General features: G+C 46.9%; 1 long non-coding RNA gene across 2 annotated transcripts; it reads right to left on the bottom strand.

Moving 5' to 3' along the window:
* Positions 1-3,247: 3,247 nt before the first annotated feature.
* Positions 3,248-8,705, bottom strand: LOC103697449. Of its 2 annotated transcripts, XR_005508334.1 has the most exons (4): positions 8,686-8,705; positions 4,233-4,351; positions 3,892-3,978; positions 3,248-3,544 (listed from the first exon to the last, which is right to left on the bottom strand). It is a non-coding gene; the product is annotated as an uncharacterized LOC103697449 (long non-coding RNA). The 2 variants fall into 2 exon arrangements; XR_005508333.1 differs by lacking the exon at positions 8,686-8,705 and having other exon boundaries at positions 4,233-4,530.
* Positions 8,706-19,693: the final 10,988 nt, after the last annotated feature.

The raw sequence follows: 19,693 nt of genomic DNA, 5'->3' as shown, positions 1-19,693 counted from the left end.
AAACAGAGGTAGAGTTACAACTTGAAAAAAAGATTAAAGTTGTGAGATCAAATAGAGATGGTGAATACTACGGTAGGTATACTGAAACTGGACAAGATTTAGGTCCATTTGCTCGATTTTTTCAAGAGCAAGGTATAGTTACACAATACACTATGCCTGGTACTCCTGATCAAAATGGAGTTGCAGAAAGAAGAAACCAAACATTAATGGAGATGGTAAGAAGAATGATTAGTCATTCAACTCTTCCAATTTCTCTGTGGGGTGATGCCTTAAAAACCGCTGCGTATATTCTAAACAGGGTTCCTACTAAAGCTGTCCCAAAAACACTCTATTAAGTTTGGATAGGTAGGAAACCTAGTTTAAAACATCTACACATTTGGGGGTGTCAAGCTGAGGCTAGGGTGTACAACCCACAAGAGAAAAAGTTGGACTTTAGAACCATTAGTTGTTATTTTATTGGTTATTCAGAAAAGTCCAAGGGATACAGATTTTATTGTCCTAATCATACTTTGAGGATTATGGAGACAAGAAATGCTAGATTCCTTGAAAATGACCAAATCAGTGGGAGTATAAAATCTCAAAAAATTAATTTTGAGGAAAAGCAAACTCCGTATGGTGTGCAAGATTCAAATAAGCAGCCAATGATTCCTCCACCTATCATTGATAATGATTTGGAGGAGGATGAGTCTACTATCAATGTTCAGTTGAATTTGTGCCAGTTATCACTGAGAATGTTGCTCCACCTATATAACCAGTGGATCAAGAAGCAACTTTAAGAAGGTCATCAAGGATAAGGAGATCTCCAATTCCACCACATTATATAGTATACCTTCAAGAAAGCGATTATGACATCGAGAATATAGTTGATCCAATAAATTTCTCACAAGCCATAAATTTAGTATATTCCTCCAAATAGCTAGATGCTATGAAAGATGAGAGATTCTATGGCTAAAAATAATGTTTGGAATCTAGTTGAACTACCTCCTGTTGCTACTGCAGTACGCTGCAAATGGATTTTTAAAACCAAAAGAGACTCCAAGGGTAAGGTAGAGCGACATAAGGCCAGACTTGTTGCCAAACGATTTACTCAAAAGGAGGGTATTGATTATCATGAGACCTTCTCTCCAGTTTCAAAGAAGGACTCTTTAAGGATAATTATGGCTTTGGTGGCTCATTTTGACTTAGAGCTGCACCAAATGGATGTGAAAACTGAATTTCTTAATGGAGATTTAGAAGAAGAAGTTTACATGAAACAACCTGAAAGTTTTATTTCAGAAGGTCAGAGTCAAAAAGTTTGCAAGCTAAATAAGTCTATATATGGACTCAAGCAATCATCCCGACAGTGGTATCTTAAGTTCAATAACGTCATTTCTACATTTAGCTTTGTAGAAAACGTTGTTGATAGATGTATTTATCTTAAGATCAGTAGGAATCGATTTATTTTTCTAGTCCTATATGTAGATGAAATTTTGCTTGCTAGTAGTGATTTGGCATTGCTTAGGGAGACTAAGCAATTTCTCTCTAGTAATTTTGATATGAAGGATATAGGTGAAGCCTCATATGTCATCGGCATTGAGGTTCATAGAGATAGATCTAAGGGAAAAGTTTGTCTATCTCAAAAAGCCTACATTAGGAAAATGTTGGAGAGATTTGGTATGAAAAATTCTAAATCAAGCCCAGTGCCTATTACTAAAGGCGAAAAGTTGAGCCAATCACAATCTCTGAGAAATGACATTGAAAGGGAACATATGAAAGCATTTCCATATGCTTCACTAATTGGGACTTTAATGTATGCTCAAGTCTGTACCAGACCTGATATAGCATATGTTGTGGGATTACTGGGGAGATTTCAAGCTAATCTAGGAATGGAACATTGGAAAGCTGCAAAGAAAGTATTGAGATATCTTCAAGGGACTCAAGATCATATGCTCACATACAACAAATCCGATCTCTTGGAGATAGTTGGATACTCAGACTCAGACTTTGCGGAATGTCCAGATAGTAGAAAGTCAACATCAGGTTATATCTTTCTATTAACTGGTGGTGCAGTCTCGTGGAAGAGTTCGAAGCAAAAGATGACAACTGCTTTAACAATGGAAGCTGAGTTATTAGCATGCTATGATGCAGTTACACAGGCTATTTAGTTGAGGAACTTTATCATGGGCCTACAGATCGTGGACACTATTTCAAGGCCCATAAAGTTATATTGTGATAATTTAGCAACAGTTTCCTTAATAAAAAATAACAAGATATCCAATAAAAAGAAGCACATAGAGGTGAAATATCTTGTTATAAAGAAAAAATGTGATGACCATAAAGTTTCAGTTCAATACATCAATACTGTGTTTATGTTGGCAGATCCTTTGACCAAAGCAATAGCTCCAGGATTGCATAAGGACCATGTCGGTCAAATGGGCCTTTCTGTATAAATTAATTGATGTATTATTGTAAACATTTTAGATGGTTGTAAATCACATTTGTTGTATTTTCTGCTTTAATGAATTCATGTGGTTTATGCATACTATGGTAGCAGAAATTGTTACCAAAGAATGGATTTCATCAGAAGTTCATTCATAAGGGTTTGGTTATGATGGTTTAGTAATATAGTAATCATGGAAGGTTATACGTCAATCAAATAGGTATTATTTTCGCCATGGTTCGTATTATTATTCTCAAAGTAGTCAAACATAAAGTTTGCCCAAATTGATATCAGAATAGAAAGAATACGCGTATAAAGATTATAAAATTCAAATGCTAAGAATATTTCACTTATCAATGTGGTCCAAGTGGGAAAATTGGGATCCCGTCAAGTTGTGGCCCACATTGACAAATGGCGTCAATATGGTCCAAGTGGGAGAATATTGGATCCCGTTTAATTACACCTTGATTCCATTTAATTAGAACCCACATCTTGACAAGTGTCACTTGTAAATCCTGATAATCACAAGGGCATTGAGGTAATTTCACAGTAGTAAAAGGTTACCTTGATGAGGGGTGACTCTTCACGAGGGTAACCACCTGCAGCGTTTGGTCCCTGGAGAGGGCTATAAATAGCCTGTTATACCCCTTCTCTAATACACACATTAGGAGCTCTCTCTCTAGAAGATCTCTCGCTAATCTCTGTCCAGATCAGAGCAAGTCTCGGTTGATCGCTGCTGCGGATTAGATTGCACGCATCTCAGAGTTTAATTCAAGATGGATTTAGCGAGTCAAGGTATGGTTTATGATTCATTAATATTAATCATTCCATCAATTAAGTCCAAAAAATCTCAAGTTATTGATACCAAAAAATCATAGTTAATAAGCAATACATAATCTACAAGTAATGATACTTGGAAGTTGTTCCTTTTCGAGAATTCGGAATGAAAAGTTTGTTAAACATTGTTTGCTACTCCTAGAAATAAAATAATTAAAGCTTTAAAGAGAACTCCTGAAGGCTACCGGCCGTGTGCCGTATTTTGCCCACTATTTTACTTCTCTAAAGCGTTGTCTTCACTTCTGGTTCACCACCCCATCTCTTTATCCTTATCCCAGCCATTGAAGCCTGCGATGCAATATCATTTTTCATGATACGTATAGCTGGTAAACATGAGATTCTACAAAACCTGATATCTTAGTGAGAAATGGTAATGAAATATGAGCATAAATAGAACAATTTAATGATTACTTTGTATTAATTGTGCAAGAAACCAGACATTGCTGGCTTAGAGGGCCAAACTAAATCACCTAGGTTTGAATAAACTTTATGAGTTTTTTTTCTTCTTATTACTGGATCTGCTACTAGGATAAGATCTCAAATTGCATATTTCTTGGCAGGATGTTAAAGAACACCCGTTGTGTGAATACTTTTTTTAAGTATTGATAATACAAAAAAACATATAACCTATATACCTCTTTGTTCCAATTTGTCCGATGAGTCATCCAGAATAGGATTAGTGTTTGTACCATAGTGCCTGATAACATTCCATACCAAATGCCCTGAAATTGAAGTTAATCAAAGGCAAAAATAAGAAAATACAGGTATATGCCTCAAAATTAAAGTGATGTGAATAAGGTATAAATATGGAAACTCTTTGGGGTAACAATCATTAGTTTTCTTTAATGTCTCAGAAACTTTGAGCTAGAGGCTCAACCGTGCACATAGTTAATATGTTCAATCTTGAAATCTACTAATGCTGATTGTGACAGCTAATAGCCATTTGCATCAATCAGAGCAAGAGAAGAGTACTTACCCGAACTCCCATTTCAAGCTTATAACCCATCATAAGGCCTAGGGGAATACCAAATATATAATAGCAACCAATGTTCACATATGCAACCAACGCTTGCCATCCTGCTCCAATGGCCACACCTGTTATGATCGGTCATTGCTATCATTAGGTAATTATATGAATATTTTTTAATGAATAAAGGAAAACATGGATGATATCTACATAAGAAACTCAACAAATTTGCGAATACTATGTTTTAAAACAAATGTTCATTAGAGAACTACATGGTTTGAACAGTTTTATAAATAGCTCAATCTGATAGTAAGAGATTAATCAATATGTCAAGAAATGAGTTAGATTGTCAAAGTTTAGTACAAGAAATAGTCTCATGCACAATAAGTTTGCAAGAGACAAAGGTGCACCCATGTGATGCAAAGAAAAGGTCAATAATATTGGTTTTGACATAGGCTAGATAATCTTGTTAGGTACTTGTTTGAAGCTCTTTTAACGTATCACATCTATCATGCAGTCTCATCAGTTAACCATTTATATCTTGCTTGATGACCAACTGCTACAATACTTATTTATTAATGCAAATATAGCAGCCCAATGAAAAAAACCCTTCAAGATCTCTTGGGATAGTTTGTATGACGTTATTTTGTTCCCAAAACACATTTCACTACAATTCAATCATTACCGATCCTAGTATTTCTAAAGCCATTTATCTATATTCAGATCTTTGAAGGACAACTGCTAGCAACCATTAACTTTCTATCTAAGCAAACCTCCCATGTATTTGCACGTTCATCTATATCCCCATCAATATATTTTTACTACCAGATAATATTGTTTAACCAATTCACCATGTCATTTTAATCCATTTTGTTCAGCAAAGCTCTCCAACATTTGCTTGTTAGTGACTATAACATCTTGGTCCTCTTGGATTTGATAAGATTAGAATAAAGCTGGAAAATCAGTTTTGTGCGTCATATGAATATCTTTTTATTTCACTCTTACATATATGTACTAAAATTCTTCATCCCAAATAAAATAAGATAAAAAGATTAATTTGGAGTTTCCTTGTATTTTAATTTTCTTTTGATGAATGATTTTCCTAGTTGGATATTACCTGCATATCAAAGTACAAAAAACATGAAGATCAAAACAGCGATTTGCAATTTGCTTTTGAAGATTTTAGCAATAAAATTCATTGAAAAAGGGTTATGAGGCTACCTACATGAGTGGCATCAGATATGACATAACAAAGTGTAATACTGTAAATTCAATCTTCTACTGCTTACTTTAAATAACTAACAGTGTAATAATCTGATCTAGGAGAATCATATTATTTTCAATCCATTAGTATACATCATTCGTATTCAGATCTGGTCCAAAAGCAAGGTAGCACATCAATCCCTTTATCACTAGTGCATATTTCGGAAACCTTTACTTTATTACACGACATCTGATTTTGACATCCTAGGTATCAATTAGTGACCTCAATAAGCAACATGACAGCATCAATTCTGCAAACCTGTTGGTGCTATTTTCATCACAATTGGGTTAGATTGTTGTCGTAAAATGCTTATCAAAGCTCAACTCATTATACATTTTTAAGTTTGATGGGAACACAGTTCCTAATTTAGAAGGGATTCAAGGATAGTACAAAAATGAAAGTGGACAAAAATGTCATCTAGCTACCCTAGCCGATTTCACCTAAAAGCGCACCCTTTTACTGCATATAGTAAATCTATCCTTCTATTTATACCTACTGGATTGAATCTTCTAGGAAAGGTGCTGCCACTTGCTTTGCAATTTCCTAGAAATCTCACTTCATACAATCGCATACCCCGAATTTTCCTAAAGTGTCACTTCTTTTCACCCATATCCTTTCACACACTCACTCCCAATGTGGATGTCTAAAATATGTAGTTGAACCAATCTTTGTTAACTAAAAGAGAATCTGACTCTAGTTAGGACTGAATAAATATGGTATATAACAAAGGCTATTAGCATCCATGTCGAGCTGCTCCAAAATTTTTATAAAGATGGATGAAACTTACAGTTTCTTAACCTTCTTCGATTTTTTTATTTTTTTCAGATGGTTGATAGAGATTCTATGTGAACTAAATGACTTGCAGCCAATTATTTTGATTATGGACTACCAATTTTTTTCAAGATGCTTTGTTCTATTCTTGGTTCAAGACAACCATAGTTTGCGCTTTGTAAAGGTAGAGGTGACCCTACCATCACTTTGCTATCCATTTCTATATCAATTTGTTAAATTCTATTGGATCTCTACAGTGTTATTTGAACAGGGGCTCGCCACCTAATGAATTGCATACCGCTAAATATTTCTACCAAGGACTTATCAATTTACCTTGCATATAAGGTTCCTAATTATGTTGTGTCAAGTGTATAGGTATACATACATATAAATACATATATTATGTATGTATAGGTATGTATCTATATATTATAATTTTTTGACATGTTAATGCAAGATCAATGATGCTAGAACCTATACCTTTCAACCAGTGTAAGATTAGTTTCAATTTTCTTACCATTACATTGGTGACAAATATCATGTTGAGATTTATTAATATCTATCATTATGATAACAAAAAATCCGTTATATTGCCTAAATTTCTCTAGCGATCAATGTTATCATCCAATGGTTAAAATTTTCCTCCAGCAACTCTTAACTTTCTTTATCTTATTTTAACACACTTGGGCAAAGAAAATGCATTAATCAATAAGTTTTACAACTCCATAAGATTATCATTGTCAACAAATTATGTCTAGTCAAGGAGACTAGTTTTATCATCCATCCATAAATTCTTCCTAAACTTGATGTACTTAAATAAGTGTCAAGTAAAGGCATTATTTTAAGATCTCAATAATGTCTTGTTTTATGCTCAAAAAAATGTTTTTTTCAATCATGAACTTGCTTAATTCTTTGATTATGCTAACCACATTATTAATACTATAAGTACTTAACCAATTCTTACCAATTATTTTCAGATTTGCTGCAAGAAAATTTTTTGAGTGAATAACTAAATAAATTTATTGAAGATATACTTAGATAAGGAAAATGGAATTTAGTATACATCATAGGCTATAAAGAATTTGACAAGCAAAACATTGACCACAGGGGTTGCAAAAAACTCATAATAGTTATGCAAGAGGTTAAAAAATTCTAGAGCTTGCAATATATCTTATGCAACAATGTTATAGTTTAATACAGCCAACTGAGCATTGTTTTGGAAATGCTTAAATAGAGCAACATAATAGTAATATATGGGCATCTGATAAAAAGTAGTAGATCAAAATCTAGTCGCTTCCAAAAACAATCGTTAGTATAAGAAATCAAGAAGAAATATTATGATGTCTACACACACTAGGGGAGTTAATCGGGTCAGGAAGGATTTGATATGGATCAAGTCAGATATAAGATAGATCAGATATCTATCAACCCAAACCCGGCTTATCTATTAAACGGCTCAAAAATCAGGACTTAAACCTGACCATTTTATTAAACAATTAACCTAATCCAACTTACAATGGATCGAATCAAGTTAAATGGTTTAGATGGTTAAGCATTGGCAACCCTGACACACACATATTAGAAGGTCTTATACTCAAATTGAATACTCGATAAGTCGTTTAAATATGCAAATTCCAGTTTTATATCCTAACCAAATCTAAAGGTAGTTATTTTTTAAGTGTAAGATTTGAATTTATCACTAAAAAGTGAATTACTATGTGTTAGAAATATTTTTTCTGTTACTTATTACATTTTGATGATCAAAAATAGTTGGAGACATATGAAAAAGCAAACTCTACATTTTGATTATTATATTTTATTTCCTTTTAGTCCATGGCATTAATCAAGTCAAAGTAAAGCAATTTTGATAATTTACATTTCTCTAGTTTTTCTATTAACAATATTTATCTTGCCAATGATTATAATAGTGATGTTAAAATTTGATCATTCAAATGGAATCATGATAGAAGATGAATATACTGATAAATTTTAATGATGATAGATTAGTGTTCCATGCACATAGAAAGAATTTCACTTATATTCTTTTTCCTCACCTTCGTCACCAATGGGCATTGCACTTGCCTTACAACTTATCTAGAACTTGAATATTTATTTATAAACTCAAACACTACTGAGGGCTTTTCATGTTCCTAGCAAACTGTTCACTTGATTGAAACATAGTTTAAAAAAGTGTCAAGTAATTTTATGATTACTGTGAACATGTTGTACATCCTACTTACTTCTCATATTTTTGGATTTTGGTATGTTTATGGATATGGTTCATACTATCTTTCAAAGATGCTTTTATTGCAAAGTCTAAGGTTAATATTAGTAAAAACTTGATGGCATAAGCATAAGAAATTGTCACATAATTTGCAAGTAAAAGGAAGCTAAGAAATTTTGCAATTGAGAAAGTGAGATAAATACCTGAGAGAACGGGTTGACATTATTGACTACAATAGATATTGCAAGCAATGGAGTGAGAGCATAAACCACTCTTTTCACATCATTACTATTTGTAAATGCAGATGGATATTGCTTCCTTGTAATTATCAAAATAAGAGAAAGGAGAACACCTATGAGAATGAAGTTATAACAACTACAACAACAGAAAACTTTGCCTGTCCTTGGATGACCTGCCCCAAGTTCATTAGACACCCTAACACTGCAAAAAGAAAAAAAAAATATCTGCATAATTAAATTAATCATAAATTTTATAAAACTAATTTGATTTACAAATCATAGTTAGATTCAAGCCTTGTTGCCGCATTAGCTCCCATAGCAACCATAATTGTCCATCCAAGAATATTCATACTGTTAACAAACAAAAGTTTCAAATAATTTAAAATTAGGTAAGTCAATTTGATATCATGGTAAACAATTCAAAAACTTTGTTTTCAACTATTATTTTAAACTTAGATATAGAAACCTTTGATAAATTAGATATAGAAACCTTTGATAAATTGAACATAAATTTCTTAAAAGAAGTCCACGCATACACCATTATAGAAAATGTAACAAATATTAGAGGTTGATAATAGCAACATGTTGAAGCTTATTTAGCCTTAAGTTTTTGTTCGTTCCTTTTATTGTTTATGTAAGGAAAAAATAAAGTTTTGGTAAAACAATTGGTGAACCTTTTTTTTCTCTTCATTCTTCTCCTTTCATTTTTACCCTTCTATTCTTTTTATTCTTTAGAATGTCCTTTCCTGCTATTATTTTCCTCTATAAAAATTATGGATATATCACAACATTTATAGCTCAACAAGGTTATTTTCTCTATTAAAGAAAGAAATAGAGTTATTCATCTTAGCAAAGTAAAATTGGATATCCAAGCATCTCATATGATGTATGTTTATAAAAAAAAGTTTTGTGACATTTTTTTGGTTATTGCCACCTCTTAACAAGAGTTATAGGCATTGCATAATTTAAGAACAAAGTAAACATGTATCATTAAGATGGTAGGCCATGTATAACAAACTTATGAGAGGCTCTAATAAAAAGTACTTTAAGTTGGTTGGAAGGATATATAAATAGAGAGAAAGGACTAAGTTAGCCTAGATGGAGGTTATGAAAATAATATGGATGGGTTGAATAACATATGATAATTGTTATGGGGGAATTGAGCCCGCCCATGCCCACGTGATCGGCACGCGTATCCAGGAAAGCTACAGCTGCCCCTATGATCAGCACTCCGACCCCCAGTCGGACCTCCTCGGCTCCGCAGCCCCGACCCCGGGTCGGCTGCCCTATGATCCAGCACTCCGACCCGAGTCGGACCTCCTCGGCTCCGCAGCCCGACCCCGGGTCGGCTGCCCTGATCCAGCACTCGCCCGAGTCGGACCTCCTCGGCTTCCGGCAGCCCGACGCCCCGGGTCGCGCTGCCTATGACCACACTCCGGACCCCGAGTCGGACCTCCTCGGCTTCCGCAGCCCGACCCCGGGTCGGCTGCCCTATGATCCAGCACTCCGACCCCGAGTCAGACCTCCTCGGCTCCGCAGCCCGACCCCGGGTCGGCTGCCCTATGATCCAGCATTCCGACCCCGAATCGGAGATCTTTTGATAACGACAGGCTATTCTCCAGAGGCACGCCGCGGCCTCCTGCTCCACTACTCCCTGCAACGGCTGTACCCGATGCTGCCCACGATCTCCTGTATCGACCGTACAAAGCGGAGCTCCACTACGCCCTGCCATGACCGTACCCGGCGCTGCTCCACGACGCCCCGTAACGGCCATGTCAGTGGCCATTCTATCGTGCCCCACGACGACAAACCCCCCTGAGAGACCTCCCAGCCAGGCATATATGCGGCTGGGGGGAGAAGGGGGGGGTAAGCAATACCTCCCAGAGCACTCTCTCCCACTTGTGATTATCATCTCTCCTCCTCCAATCTCCTCTGACTTGACCGTCGGAGGGCCATCACCACCCTGGTGGTGGGTGCAAGGCTTGTTTGCAGGTTCCTTGGCGGAAGGTGGAGCGCAACCAGCACCAACCAAGACAACTCAGGCGGAACCGCCGTTCACACCGTCGTGTCAATCGTTCTCGGTTTGGACCACCAGCAACAGTTGGCGCTAGAGGAAGGGGCCCTGAATCTCAGAACGGATCGTAATGGCACGGCGAGGTGGTCGCGGAGCTTCCAATGCTTCCGGTCGCGGAGCCTCTCGCGCCTCTGGCCGGAGGCCTGCTGCGTCCCCAACACACTCTCAGCAGCATTCCACCGCTTCTCCTCCCATTCAGACGGTCGAACCTGCTCAGTTCGACCAGCTAGCCCAGCAGGTTCGCACCCTCGCGGAGGCAGTGCAGAATCTGCAGGGTGTGATCTCTCGGGTGCCGCAGCGGGCTCAGGAGCCGCTGCTTCCCGAGCACTCGCCTCTTCCCACAACCCGCGCTCCTTCCTCTCCCATGGAGAGGAGCGCCGGCGCGGGGAGGATTCTCGAGTGCGGTCCATTCTGCCAGGACCTTCTCATCGGAGCTGCGCGGGGTACGAGAGGCGGACCCGGGCGCGTTCTCAGACACCCCAGTCCTCGAGGGGCCCCGCACTCCAGTCGGTCCCCCTCGCGCCGCTCCTTGTCTCCCACCCACCGGTCGCGCTCCCTGGACCGGCGGGTGGAACGATCTCCACAGACAGCTCCAGGTCCTGAAGGGCCACTCCAAAGATCCCTTCGCCGACTTGGAAATCTCCTCCCAGCCGCGCTTGCCTCAAGGATCCTGCGAACCCTAAACCCGCCGGGGTTCAAAATGCCGGCGATCGAACCCTACGACGGGGCGGCGGACCCACGGGACCACGTGGAGAGTTTCAGGACTCTTATGCTCCTCCATGGAGCATCGGATCCTCTCCTCTGCAAGGCCTTCCCGGCGACCCTCCGCGGCCCGGCAAGGGCGTGGTTCGCCGGCCCTGGAGGCTAATTCCATCCAGTCCTTCCACCAGTTCACCCGTCTCTTCATCAGCCATTTCGCCGTCAGTAGCCGGCGAAGACTGGTCTCCGACTCCCTCTTCGATGTCCCGGCAGAACGAGGGAGAGAGCCTGCGGGATTATCTCACCCGCTTCAACAAGGCAACACTGGAGGTCCGGAATTTGAGCCAGGAGGTGGCTCTCTCAGCCCTGAAGCGAGGCTTCCGGAAGGGCAGACTCACCTTCTCCCTGGACAAACGTCTGCCGCGGAGCTTCCCGGAGCTGTTGTCTCGGGCAAACCAGTATGCAGACGCCGAGGAGGCAGCCTCCCACCGGAACAAGGAGGCCGCCGAAGCCCCTCTAAAGCCCGGGAAGAAAAGGCGAAAAGAGGCACCCCAGAGGAGGAGCCCGACGCCTCAACGCCGGCGCAGAAGCCCGTCACCAGCAAGGAACCACGGCGCCACACGCCCTCGTTCTCCGCACCGACGCTTCAACCGGTACAACCCCACTCCTGGCCCCCGGGCCCAGATCCTCATGGAGGTCAAGGGGCGGGAGGACCTCCCGGTCCCGAGGCAGATGAAGAAGATCCCTGGGAGGAAGCCTTCTCGGGCGTACTGTGAGTACCACCGAGACCACGGCCACGATACCGAAGACTGCTTCCAGCTTCGGGACGAGATCGAGGCTCTCATTCGCCGAGGACGTCTCGGTCGATATGTAAACGACCGACGTCCCCCCGCAGACCCGCGTCCAGCCGACCCGGCCCCTCAGGAGCCTCGGGAGCAGAATCGACCCGTTGCGGGAGTGATCCACACCATCACTGGGGGCTGCTCTCGCCCGTGAGGAACGCAGGGGGCTCGGCGGAAGTATCAGGAGTGGCCCGTCGCGAAGAGGCAGCGGGTCGGAAAATGTAATCACTTTTTGTGATGAAGATGTAAAGGGGGTTCAGACTCCCCACGATGACGCCATGGTGATCTCTCTCACTATGGCGGACTATGATGTAAGGCGTGTTCTTGTGGATAGTGGAAGCTCAGCTGATATTTTGTATTACGAGGCCTTCCAAAAGATGGGCTTTCCCCGACAATTGTTGCACAAAACATCCACCCCCCTCATAGGATTCACTGGAGACGCTATCTCGGCCGAAGGTGTCATCGAGCTGCCTGTGACTGCGGGCATTGCACCCGCAGAAGCCACGGTGCGGCTCGGGTTCTTGGTCGTCCGTGTCCCTCGGCCTACAACGCTATCCCTCGGACGACCCGGACTGAACGCCCTTCGCGCGGTGGTTTCTACCTACCATTTGCTCATGCGGTTCCCCACAGCGGCCGGGATTGGAGAGGTCCGAGGTGACCAGCCGACCGCACGGCAGTGTTTCCTAGCAACTCTCAAAGGGAAGAAGCCCATGGAGGCCCTAAGCGTCGAGTCACTTGACGCCAGAGACGAAGTGGCCTTGCGGCACGGGGAGCCGGCCGAGGGCGTAATCGAAGTTCCCCTCGAAGAAGGCCGCCCGGACCGCACGGTCCGGGTCGGGTGCCAACCTCGACTTGGAAGCTCGGCTCCGGTTAGTGGAATTCCTCCGAGCCAATGCAGATGTGTTTGCCTGGTCGGCGGCCGATGTACCTGGGATCGGACCCGGAGGTCGTTTCTCACGCCCTCAACGTCGACCCGACCCACCGACCAGTAAAGCAAAAGAAGAGACACTGTGCCCCGGATCGGATCCGGGTGGTCGACCAGGAGGTAGACAAACTCTTGGAGGCAGGTTTCATAAGAGAGGTGAGCTACCCCGAGTGGCTGGCAAACGTCGTACTTGTCCGGAAGGCGAGCGGGAAGTGGAGGATGTGCGTCGACTACACCGACCTGAACAGGCGTGCCCCAAGGATAGCTTTCCGCTTCCACGGATAGACCAACTGGTCGACGCGACTTCCGGATATCAGCTACTGTCTTTTATGGACGCCTTCTCCGGCTACAACCAAATAATGATGGCTCCACAGGACGAGGAGAAAACTGCCTTCATAACAGACCGGGGGCTGTACTGTTACAAGGTAATGCCCTTCGGTCTGAAGAACGCTGGCGCCACTTACCAGCGCCTCGTCAATAAAATCTTCAAGGAGCAGATCGGCCGGAATATGGAGGTGTACGTGGACGATATGCTGGTAAAAAGCCGCCATGCAGACCAGCACATTGCAGATCTGGAGGAGACTTTCACCACCTTGCGAAAGTTTCGCATGAAGCTAAACCCAGCGAAGTGCGCTTTTGGTGCTTCGGCCGGGAGGTTCCTCGGTTTCATTGTCAACCAGCGCGGGATCGAGGCCAACCCGGACAAGATCAAAGCCATCCGAGATACCCCTCCGACCAAAGTGAAGGAGGTTCAGGAGCTCGCTGGAAGGGTCGCCGCGCTCGGACGATTTGTGGCAAAGTCGGCCGAACGCTGCCAACCATCCTCCAAGGTATCAAAGCGCGGATCGGCCGGACGGGGCAAGCTTGGGTCGAGGAACTCGAGAATGTCCTTTGGGCGTATCGGACCACACAACGGACTCCTACTGGAGAGACGCCTTTCAGCCTAACCTATGGCACGGAAGCCGTTGCCCCCGTGGAGCTCGGACTCCCCTCGCCTCGGGTGGCCGCGCACCGACCCGAGGCCAATTCAGAGCAACTCCGAGGGAACTTGGATCTCTTGGAAGAGGCAAAAAAATGGCTAAGGTTCGGATGGCAATGTATCAGCAGAGGGTGGCCCGATATTACAACTCCAAAGTCCGACCGAAGCTTTTCAGAATTGGAGATCTGGTGCTGAGGCGAGCTAAGGCATCTCAACCTACGGAAGGTGGGAAGCTAGCGCCAAATTGGGAAGGCCCGTATAAAGTTCGTTGGGTAAACCGACCTGGCTCCTACCAGTTGGAAGCCCTAGATGGCCGAGAAATTCCAAGGGGCTGGAATTCCGCTAACCTGCGGATGTATTACCAGTAGAACAACAAGGCCAGAAAGACAATTTAAAAAGGTGCAATACTTTTCATTTCAATAATTTCTGGTTACAATGGCGTGCTCGTGTGATTACAAGGAATTCCCAGAGGGGAATTAGGGAGTAAAGAAAGTAAAGAAGAGGTGGGGACCCAAACCCTCAACCCAGGGCGGCTGCAGTCCCACCAGAAGTGGGTGCTTCTAACCGGAGGCGCCATCCAGCACCTCACCAAAAAGAGGAGGAGCCGCCGCAGAAGAAGCTCCCGCTGCCCCCAGGGGAACGCCGCCTCCAAAGGATATTCCCATCTTCCCCAGTGGTAGGGAAGAGAAGGGATTCAAGGGGGAAGAGTATATGGAGGCGCGGTCCCGGATTGAGCGTCCGGCGCAGAGCTCAACCGGGAGGCTGAACTTCAAGGAGGGGAGATGTGATCCCGGATGAAACGCCTAGAGCGGAGTTCCGCCGGGGAGACCCTCCTTGTTGATCCCAGATGAAACGGCTAGTTGGCTGAAGTTGTAAGGGGAGCGCCTCCCCTTTCCTTCGACAGGAGTCTCTCAGTCATATGCCAAGGAGGAGGTCCGCGATCCATGGCAACCTGCAGCTCCGGCTTGGCAAATTCCATCGTACCTGCACCTGTATTTATAGCCAAGCTGCGGCCCCCTGGTAGTTCCGATACGGGTGGCTCCAATAAATGCAGGCGCACTGAATCCGGAGCCGTTCCGGCTCCCGAGGCGTATCTCCCCGCGATTTCCTAAGCGTCATTCTCCTTAAATCGCATTCTTTGTGCAGGACGATCCGGGTGACGTATACCCCTAGGTCCACGTGTCTCCGCTCGCGCCCAGGCCGCATCCTCCTCGAAGAACCCGCGTATCGCGGCCGCTCAACTAACACTCCTCACCAGCAGCAACTGGCGATCTGATTTCCCAGGTAACGCATTAATTAGCGTTTAATACCCTTCTCGTGTTCCCCCCAGGCAACGCTTGGAGGAGAGGAGAAACACGGTCGCGGCTGGGCACGGAGAAACCCCGATGGGCGGCGAGCGACAAGTGGCCGACCAACGAGTGGAATGTCCCGAGGCTTGGCCCTCGGATGCCTGGCTAACCCGATGAACATCCCGGGAGCAGACTAGCCGGAAGCCCCGACCGGTCGCCTCGGCTTGCGCCAGCCTTGGCCGACCAACGAGCGGAATTTCCCTGAGGCTTGACAACCCTCAGATGCCTGGCTAACCCGATGATCATCCCGGGAGCAGACTAGCCGGAAGCCCCGACCGGTCGCCTCGGCTTGCGCCAGCCTAGGCTGACCAACGAGCGGAATTTCCCTGAGGCTTGACAACCCTCAGATGCCTGGCTAACCCGATGATCATCCCGGGAGCAGACTAGCCGGAAGCCCCGACCGGTCGCCTCGGCTTGCGCCAGCCTAGGCCGACCAACGAGCGGAATTTTCCTGAGGCTTGACAACCCTCAGATGCCTGGCTAACCCGATGATCATCCCGGGAGCAGACTAGCCGGAAGCCCCGACCGGTCGCCTCGGCTTGCGCCAGCCTAGGCCGACCAACGAGTGGAATCTCCCGAGGCTCGGCCCTCGGATGCCTGGCTAACCCGATGATCATCCCGGGAGCAGACTAGCCGGAAGCCCCGACCGGTCGCCTCGGCTTGCGCCAGCCTAGGCCGACCAACGAGTGGAATCTCCCGAGGCTCGGCCCTCGGATGCCTGGCTAACCCGATGATCATCCCGGGAGCAGACTAGCCGGAAGCCCCGACCGGTCGCCTCGGCTTGCGCCAGCCTTGGCCGACCAACGAGCGGAATCTCCCGAGGCTCGGCCCTCGGATGCCTGGCTAACCCGATGATCATCCCGGGAGCAGACTAGCCGGAAGCCCCGACCGGTCGCCTCGGCTTGCGCCAGCCTTGGCCGACCAACGAGCGGAATTTCCCTGAGGCTTGACAACCCTCAGATGCCTGGCTAACCCGATGATCATCCCGGGAGCAGACTAGCCGGAAGCCCCGACCGGTCGCCTCGGCTTGCGCCAGCCTTGGCCGACCAACGAGCGGAATCTCCCGAGGCTCGGCCCTCGGATGCCTGGCTAACCCGATGATCATCCCGGGAGCAGACTAGCCGGAAGCCCCGACCGGTCGCCTCGGCTTGCGCCAGCCTTGGCCGACCAACGAGCGGAATTTCCCTGAGGCTTGACAACCCTCAGATGCCTGGCTAACCCGATGATCATCCCGGGAGCAGACTAGCCGGAAGCCCCGACCGGTCGCTTCGGCTTGCGCCAGCCTTGGCCGACCAGCGAGCGGAAGAATTTCCTGAGGCCTAACCCTCGGATGCCTGGCTTAGCGCCGGAAGAATTTCCTGAGGCCTAACCCTCGGATGCCTGGCTTAGCGCCGGAAAAATTTCCTGAGGCCTAACCCTCGGATGCCTGGCCTAGCGCCGGAAGAGTTTCCTAAGGCCTAACCCTCGGATGCCTGGCTCAGCGCCGGAAGAGTTTCCTGAGGCCTAACCCTCGGATGCCTGGCTTAGCGCCGGAAGAATTTCCTGAGGCCTAACCCTCGGATGCCTGGCTTAGCGCCGAAAGAATTTCCTGAGGCCTAACCCTCGGATGCCTGGCCTAGCGCCGGAAGAGTTTCCTGAGGCCTAACCCTCGGATGCCTGGCTCAGCGCCGGAAGAGTTTCCTGAGGCCTAACCCTCGGATGCCTGGCTTAGCGCCGGAAGAATTTCCTGAGGCCTAACCCTCGGATGCCTGGCTTAGCGCCGGAAGAGTTTCCTGAGGCCTAACCCTCGGATGCCTGGCCTAGCGCCGGAAGAGTTTCCTGAGGCCTAACCCTCGGATGCCTGGCTCAGCGCCGGAAGAGTTTCCTGAGGCCTAACCCTCGGATGCCTGGCTTAGCGCCGGAAGAGTTTCCTGAGGCCTAACCCTCGGATGCCTGGCTCAGCGCCGGAAGAGTTTCCTGAGGCCTAACCCTCGGATGCCTGGCTTAGCGCCGGAAGAATTTCCTGAGGCCTAACCCTCAGATGCCTGGCTTAGCGCCGGAAGAATTTCCTGAGGCCTAACCCTCGGATGCCTGGCTTAGCGCCGGAAGAGTTTCCTGAGGTTTAACCCTCGGATGCCCGGCCTAGCGCCGGAAGAACTTCGGGAATCAAAAGTCAGCAAGAAGCAACCAAGAGCTAAAAAAAAAAAAAAAAAAAAAAAAAAAGAGGACGAGGGCGAGATGAAGAAATATTCAACGTGCATTAATTTTCAGGGCCGAGGCCCATACAATTGGGCAAAACGCCGACATACAAAAATAAAAAAGACAATGAAAGGTACAAGAGGTCAGCTTGGAGGAACTCCCGGGTCGGGAACGCCGGGCTCGTCCGCGGGAGGTAGGGAAGCAGCAGGAGAACCAGCAGGCGATGGCGCCGGAGAGGAGTCCAGGAGGGAGATCTCGCTCAGGTCAACTTCGGGATACTTAGCCGACACCCTTGCCAGGCCCTCCTCGAAGCCCAAGGTGAAGGCTTCGGCCCCCGCGTCCGACGCGTCATGGACAAACTCGTCAGACTGGCGATAGGTCCGCACTGCCTCCGACATATCATGGGCGAACTCGGCGGACTGGCGATAAGCCTCTACCGCCTGACGCCCGATTTCCGCCCTCTTCTCGGCCAGCTCCGCCTCAGCTCGCTCCATAATCTGAGCCTTGGCCTCCAAGACCTTCGCCACAATCCGGCCTTCGGCCTCAGAGGAGACCCTCAGCAGATCAGCCTGAGCCTCTTTATGCTTCGCCTCGGTAGCAACCCGAGCGGCCTCGGCTTCCTTCAGGCGCGAACGGAGCTCTTGGACGTCCGTGCATGACTTCTCCAGGGCCGACTCCAGTTCGCCTAGTTTGGCTTCAAAAGAGCGGATTCGGTCGCAGGCGTTGTCGGCAGACCGCTGGGCCTTCTCCCACCGCTCTCGATAATCCGCGATCTTCCGGGACTGCTTTTCAGCCCGTTCCTCCGCCTTCTTGACCCTGCTTTCGAGGCTCGAGGCGGCTTCGAGTTGCTCCCGAGCCTCTGACAGTTGCTCCTCCAGGGCGGCGAAGCCGAGTGCCCGCTCTTCGGCCTCTCGGAGCCTCGCCTCGAGGTCCCCGGTCGTCCTGCCTGCCGCAGCCCGGCCTCCCTCTTCCATTGCTTTCAGCCGGTCCTCGGCCTTCGCCAAAAGCCCCGCCTGTTCCTTGTAGCACTCCTCCAGACGGATCATGTACTGGGCGAGCTAAGAAATAGGAAAAATAAGGGAGTCAGGCGGAGAACAACAGAGCCAATAAATGGTGAAAGACGGCCAGAAGAACACTCACCGACATGAGACAGACGCAGCTGGCGGCCCCAACGTCAGAGACATCCAACTCCCGGACCCGCCGACAGTCCTTCTCCAGCAACACTGTTTCGATGAGATTTCGGGCGCCATCGGTAGTGAAGGCAGACCCCGATTTCTCCCCGGAGCCGGATGGTGGTTCTGCAGCCTTACCCTTATCCATCGCCTGGGGAAGAGTCCGGCTGATCGCGCTCGGGGCGGGGGTCGCCCCAAGAATTGATAGGGTCCCGCTCGGCCGGGGCCTCGGCGCGTCCCTCCTCGAGTCATCAGGAGCCGACCGAGTCGAAGGCCGGGTCGGGGACCGATCACGTCCGACCCGTCCGTCTTGAGCAGGCTCAGGTGGCACCTCCGGAGTAGCGGCAACCTTACCACCGGAGGGCTGATACAGCGTCAGCTGCCGGTCGGTGCCCACGACATCTCCCTGACCGGTGGGCCCGGACTCGTCGGTCGGCATCGGAGGTATCTCCTTACGGGACTTCTTCGCCGGTGGGGCCCCGCTCGGAAGAGCTCGTTTCCTCCTCCGGACTGCTTCCAGCAGGGATGCCCTACCAACAGCCTTCGACTTCACCGACCGCATGACGTCGTCGACCTCTGCAAGAAGGACGGGATAGTCAGGGACTGAGAAACCGAAAGGAAGAAGGAACGAAAGAGAAGAAAAGAGCTAAAGAAACGATGGCGGACTCACGGTCGGTGGGGACCGAGCTCAAACCAACGTTCACCAAGGTATCCTCAGAAATAAGGCGGCCCACCGGGGGAAGCTGGCCCTCGG

This window comes from Phoenix dactylifera, unplaced genomic scaffold, assembly GCF_009389715.1.
Source record: "Phoenix dactylifera cultivar Barhee BC4 unplaced genomic scaffold, palm_55x_up_171113_PBpolish2nd_filt_p 000456F, whole genome shotgun sequence".
Lineage (NCBI taxonomy): Eukaryota > Viridiplantae > Streptophyta > Magnoliopsida > Arecales > Arecaceae > Phoenix > Phoenix dactylifera.
Note: the sequence above shows the minus strand (reverse complement) of the source record. Positions and strands in the feature narration are given on the sequence as shown.